We start from the raw sequence: 7,114 nt of genomic DNA on the forward strand, positions 1-7,114 counted from the left end.
ACCCTCACAGCACCTGTGCTCCATCGGGCCACAGTGGGAGCTAGGGATACGAGCAGGGCAGCCCTGGGCAGGATCCGCCCCCACAGTGGGCGCTAGGGCTTTCAGCACGCAGTGCTGCTCCCACCTCTCTGTGCCCACCGCTTCTTCCCAGGGAGGCACAGATAGCACTCAGAGACCAGGACAGGGCTAAGGGAGGATCTGGAGTCCACCTGTCGTGTGGACAGTGCTGCTCCCACCTCTCTGTGCTGGACAGGGGAGGACGCAGCCCCAGCCTTGCCTTGGGGGTGGTGTGCAGGCCCCATCTCCCAGGGGCTCCTCTGAGCCCCAGCTCTGGTGCGTGGGGGCCAGAAGCAGAGGGCATAAGCACTGTGCAAACATCCTGCCTTCTCCCTAGGATATTTTCTTTAATAAAAGAGCGTGGAAATGTCAGCCAGTCTAAACAAACAGCCAGGTTTATGGAGGACAAGCAGACGCTGTATGGAGCCTCCCGGGCCCACTTTCCGAGGTGCCTTGGGAAACTGCACCCGGAAGTAGATTTCTTCCCAGTGGGGGAGCATTTAGGATCACAGTGACCTTGGTAGGCAGGGAAGGAAGGGGAAGGTGGGCCCAGTGAGGCCTCCAGATGACCCTGCCACCCCCAAGATGCCTGCAGAAGAGACAAAGTGTCCCCTGCACACCCACCCCATGTGCAGCCGCAGGGACAAAGCCTGCGGCTTCGTCAAGCTTAATTGTCAGTGTGGCCAGCTCAGGAGACCCAGGAAAGGTGACCAGATCAAGGGGGCGCTGTACTCATCAGTGAGAGAGTTCATGTTATTCACCACTGAGCATGCTGTTAGGAGGTGGGGTGCGGTGGAGAGGGGTCCCCAGGGTTGCCACTGGGGTGCACCTTGTGCTGGTGCTCTTCATGCTCTGCTCCAGCTCCCACGAGGTAATCGACTTTCCTCTGCCAAGCCTGCCTACCGTGACGTTCCTGCCTTGGGTCCAGCCAATCTCCGACCAACTCCTCTGAAACCACGAGGCAAATTAAACCTCTCCTCTTAAAGTTGTGGGTGTCGGGTATCTGGTCCCAGCAACACACAGCTGGCCAGTGGACGGACCCCCAAGTCAGACTGCCTGGGAGAGCCCCACTCCTGCAGGAGGCTGGGACCCATGACCATTCTGTCCCTCCCAGGCTGAGGGACAAGGCTGGATCTGGAGCCACAACTCCTGCCTCTCGGGAATAGAGGCCGGGCACCGAGTCCTTGCCCATCAGACTGTGCAGTCCACCGAGAGCTCCAGAACGCGAGGACTGTGACCGCACAGGCGGAGAAAGCCGGCTCTGTCCAGATCACCTGCGCCCTTGCCTCCAGCGTCCCCACATGACCTTGGAGGTGGCACACGGAGTGATTTAAAAGCCCCTGGCCCAGACCTCCCCCACAACCACATGCTAGCCACGGTCCACTTGCTGCAGAGGACGTAGTCCTCAGCCAGACTGCCCATCAATCAATATTTTTAATTACTTACATGATTGACTAATAAAACTCTCCACTGCTAATTGATTTTGTGATAGGGGAGAGCCTCTGTTCCTATGAAAAGGCTACTTACATGAGAGGGGGTTTTGCTCACTTAAATGGGAAGTTGTATTTCTTTCGGTCACTTTGGAAAAAGAAAGATGGGAGGGAGCAGGAACGAGGGGAGACCGGAGGCCGAGGTTACCCGCCCAGCTATGAGATTGTGCGATAAATCAGCAGGCAGTGAGTGGCCATGTGGCTGCCCGATAACAGAGGCTCTGAGGGATCAGGAGTGGCTGTAGGGACGGACACATGTACTGAGTGTCAGCTGCTTCCGTCTTTCTAATTGCCAACTGCAAACTTCACATTTTTAAAACTTATTTGTTTGTTTGCTTTTGTGTTGCTGGGAAGCGAACCCAGGGCCTCACATGCTGGACAAGACTATCTTTACCTTGGCATTCTAACAAAAGCACTGAATTTTAAGTTAGAAAAGTAACTCGTCTGTTGTGAACAATTCGGGAAAGATGGGAAGCTCTAATACAACACTCAAATCCCCCAGTGGACAGGCGGGGCTGAAGCTGCCCTGAAGCCCTGAGGTCAGAGGAGGGACAGTGACTCCCCGCCCTGTCTGAAACCACCGCTGCGTCTGGTCTCCAACCAGAGGCTACTTCTCAGAGGTCCCCAGGGTTTCAAACTTTGGCAGGAACCTACCCCGACCTCCTGGGGGCTGGGCTGCCACTGGTCCACAGCCCTAGAATTCTGCCTTTAACCAAGAACTTCACTGGATTTTGTGTCTCATACGAAATCTGTTCAAAGCAGATCACTGATAAAGGGAAAGTGCTAAAACATAAATCACTGCTCCACCTGAGAGCTAGTGACACGGGAGAGGAAGTAGGGACATCAGAGCTACCCCAGTCCCAGGGGCCTGCCAGCCATGTGCCTGCAGTCTCTGTGTCATGGGGCTGCTCTCACGCATACCTTGCACCTAGACGCTGTGCCAAGTCCTCTCCCCTGGAGCCACCTCTCTCTGGGGACCACTGGCCTGGACTTTCTCACCTGTGCCTCAGCCCCTCCTCCACTCTGACTCTGGAAATCCAGGACCCCTAGCCTCTTCCTGTTCCTTGGGGGTCTCATGCAGCCCTGGGGTCCCCCTCTGTGAGCTCACACAGCCCTTGCACATCGCTCAGACCTTCTCAGAGGCTCCTAAGATGTCCCAATTGTCCCCAGTTCACATGCACCCCCAGGTTGCCCTCCTCACCCTCCCAGGCACACACCAAGAAGCCCAAATCACTGACAGCCTGCATTCTCCTGCCTGTCCCTGCCCTGCTGGTCCTGGTGCTGGTGGTCCTCCAGCCCATGATTTCTAACACAGTGTTGCTGAGAGCACAGAAACTAGTCCTGCTCCCCTCCTGGGCCACCATCACTTCTGGGGCAGAGCACCCTGTCTCCTCCCTCCCACTTCGGCCCCTACCCTCCCACCCCCTGTGCACCAGGCACTTCAGCCTCCTGCTGCTCCCAAAGAACCAGGTACACTGTCCCCAAAGCAGAGCCTCAGGCACAGCACAGATGTGGGCAGCTGATTGGGATGTGATGCCAGCCAGGAGGGTTGGGGGATGCGGGGACCCTGTGAAGCTTCCAGAATTGTCCCAGGCCCAACCAAGAACATTATTCCCTTGGCGAATTGCTCCAGCTCTCTTCCTTCAGATTCTGGCTCTCTTGTTCTGTCCAGAGCAACCCTGAGCCCCATCACTGCCCGAACCTCATCCTGCTCTAAAGAGAAGAGCATTGGCCTCTTGTCACCTCCTGCCAGTGGGTCCCTTTATGGTCTTACAACAGCCTCACCCACTGGCTGCCAGGCGCTGGTGCCTGGCACGGGTGCCAAGCAACACGCTCCTGTGACTAGGGAGGGAATCCATTGCAGAAAAATGTATCCAATGGAAAGAGACCAAGAGAAGCAGTGTGGGCCACACCTGCGTAATGTAAACATTCATCAGGGAAAAGCTCAGACACACAGAAAATAAATAGAAGAGCAACATGAGCCCCTAGGTGCCATCACCGGCTTTGATGGCCACTGACCTCTGTCCCTGCACCAAGACCTCACCTCCACTCATTTCTTGCAGCTCTTTGTGTAGAAGAAATCCCCCCATGCAGGGTTCACATGTGGCTCAGGGGCAGAGTCCTTGTCCAGCTTGCACAAGGCCCAGCATTACATCCACAGCCCTGAAAAAGCAGCGCATACATGTTGTGTGGAAGTAAAGGTCAGCTGCATTTGCCAGCACCGCTGTGTAATGGCCTGCCACACCAGCACAACAGCCACCTCGGTCTCTTTTCTGGCCGGAGTGGACAGGGTGCTGGGGATGCTGATCAGAGGCTGGGGCAGCAAGGCTGGAGGTGCCTGGCAGGCTCACGCATCCTGTGTGACCTTTGTGAGTTACTGGTCACTGGGCTCACGGAGCCCGACGTTACAGGAGCTACTGTCTTACTTCTGAGGTGACACCAGAGATAGCAGCCTGGCTCCCTGGGCGGCTAACAGACAGCGGGATGGGACAGGTTTCCAGGCAGTGCTGCGGCCACAGGGCAAAGTTCTGTTCTGACACACACCTGGCCCTCATCTGTGTGTGCCTCAGCCCCTGCATGGAGATGTGCAAATATTAGCTGTACAATTTCAATAAATAAGTGCACCGGGTAGCACACAGACCTGACATGACGGTGAACGGGGCTTAAGTCATTTTTAATTGCTGTAAGCCCAGTAGATGTTCTCTAAATCCTGGTTGAATGTAAGGAAGAATGAATAAGTGCTGAGATTAAAACCCCAGATCTGCTCAGCACTGGATGAATTCATCCAAGAGAGACACAGAGGATAAAGCAGGTTGTGGTCTTCCTTTCCTGGTCATGGAAAACATGGCTGATTAAATGTATTGATAGAAAAATATTTGTATTTAAAATTTCAGAGTAACTACTAGAAAAATAAACATAGACTGATACCTAAAGGAATCATTCAAACAAAAGGCTTGGCCACTCTTTTATCTGAGCCGGTTTGGAAGTTCCTGGGTCTTTCGGCCCAGGGCTGGGGGTACAACCATGAGCAAAGTCCCTGCCCATGAGAGCAGCCGCTCTGAGGGAAACAGGAAGTTATCAAATCAATATATGCAGCACCTGGGCTGGCAATCGGCACTGTGGGCCCAGCAGGGGAGGCACAGGGTGGGTGTGGAACTGGTTTGCAGCTTTAAGCAAAGCAGTCAGCAGCCTCCATGCAATAGGACAAAAGGAGCTCCCACAGGACCTCAGGTCAACCAGGCAATGAGCTGAGGAAGTGAAACCTGCTGGGTCAGAGCAAGAAGGTCCCAGGCAGTGAGGCTGGGGCAGCAAATACCTGTGGGCCGGCAGGTGCAACAGGCCAGCGTGACCAGGACTGTGGCAGCAGGCACAAGGCCAAGGGGACACAGGTGGCCAGCTGCTGACTGCTGGGTCAGGGCCGTGTGATGGGTAGTATGGCCTGCGTCCTGAGTTCACACCTGTGTCCCCGACTTGATGACTCCCTCTAAAGCATAGAACAGCTACTATAACGACAAGTGTCTGCCAAGACTGGCTGATGAGAAGACTGTGCCCTCTGTCCTGGGCACACTCTCGCTATCTCAGCCTCTTGGATCCACGTCTGTCACCAAGGCACGGAGGACCTGAGGTTGAACCTCATACCCAAGCCACTACGAGCCCTGGACGTGTCCCAGTGGTGTTGGTCCTTTTGGGCAGAATGAGGGGGTCTGTGTTGAGTACAAACTGCACGAGGACAGGAGTCAGGATTTGATGGGAGCACAATCAAATACAGAGAGTTTGTGTTTACTTGGGGCAGGGGAAAATTTGGAGGAACTGGCCTTGGGAGAACGCTAAGAATTCAGCTTCAAACCTGCTAAGTCTTGGCTTCTGCAGGACCTCTGGTCAACCAGGCAATAAGTGTGGGAGACTGGGATGTAGGGAAAATCTGGGCTGAAACTGGTGCATGCTCACCCACGGGTAAGGACAGAGGACACCACACCCAGGGATGCCCAAGTCCCTGCCACAGTTGTACAGCATGTATACAGAACCTGTGCATCCTGCCATGTGCTGAAGTCACCCCCCCCATTACCCCGATCCCCAACATACTGTGAGCACTGTGTGTCACACTGTGCTCTTCAGGGACTGGTGAAAGAACCCTGCATGTGTTCAGCACAGACCCAATGTATTAGTCACTTTTTTCATTATTGAAACAAAATACCTGATTCCCAAAGTTAAAGGAGGAAAGGTCTATTTGTGTCACAGTTTGTAGAGGTTTCAGTTCAAAGGTGCCTGGCTCCAAGTCAGGGTGGCATCCCACAGGGGAAACAGTTCGTGGCAGGCAGGAAGTAGCAAAGCAAGGAAGGCCCTTAGCAGCTTTTTTCTGCCCTTTTATACTCGTCTAGTCTACCAGGATTAGGGTGATGTCTGATCAGAGGACTGAATTGGTCATCACCCACCCTTAATCTTAGCATTGCATCATGGATCAATCACACATTCTAAATTCATCCACCTCAGAAAAAGTCCACCTCTGACCACATAAGGCTTTCGGGGGACATCTAGATACCATAACAGCCATATTACCTAATGTTTTTTGAATACCTGCATCTTGGGTCTGTGAATAGAGCATGCAGAGAGGGAGGCCAATGTGGTCTGTACCTCAAACCCCAAGAGCACCTGCAGAGGAGAAGGTTCAGAGAGAGAAGCTGCCAGCCCCAGGCACAGCTACATTAAGGGGTGGGATCCACACACCAATCAACTGACAAAGTGGACTGTAAGATATGACCCAATGTATGCTTTCTGCAGGAAACTTGCTTCAAATATAAAGATTTGGGCAATGTTTAAAGTAAAAGAATGGTGAAAGGTGCATCACAGAAGCACCATTAAAGGGAAGCAGGACCAGCTATGTTAACATCAGACAAATGGACTTCAGAGCAAAGAAAGTTGCTGGAGACAGAGCTGTCACACACTGCTGAGGAGCCCATCAGCCAAGAGACATAATGACCTAAATACACCAAGCGAAAGACTGCAAAACATGTGGGCAAAATACCACAGAACTGAGAGGGGGAGACAAACCCACACATTGCTGAAGACTTCACCTTGGCTCTTCCAACAGCTTCTAGAAGCACAAGACAGAAAGTCTGGAACAACACCAAGCACCAGCAGGAATTTATCAACACCGACATCACTGCAGCACCCATGGAACACAATTCTTCTAGAGGCTCACAGAGCACAGATGCTGGTGAGCTCCAGCCTGGACTGCAAAACTCATGCCCACAAGTGTAAAGGAATTGAGATGATACAGTGTTTCCTCTGACTACAAAGGAATAAAACTAGGGAGAGAGCTGGAAAATTGCCAAACACTTGGAAATGAAACAACACAACTTCTAAATAATCCATGGATCAAGAAACAAAGGAAACACCAAAATTTATGGTTCATAGCTGCAGCACTGATGAAGGAAAATTCATAGTACTATGCACATGCAACAGAAGAGCAGAAGATGCCAGAGTAGAGGTTCCTCCCTCAACAGCCTAGGAGAAGAACAGCAAAATAATCGCAAAGCAAGCAGAAAGAAGGAAATAGTAAAAATGAG

This window comes from Chinchilla lanigera, unplaced genomic scaffold (assembly GCF_000276665.1).
Source record: "Chinchilla lanigera isolate Chin_1 unplaced genomic scaffold, ChiLan1.0 scaffold00145, whole genome shotgun sequence".
Classification (NCBI taxonomy): Eukaryota; Metazoa; Chordata; class Mammalia; order Rodentia; family Chinchillidae; genus Chinchilla; species Chinchilla lanigera.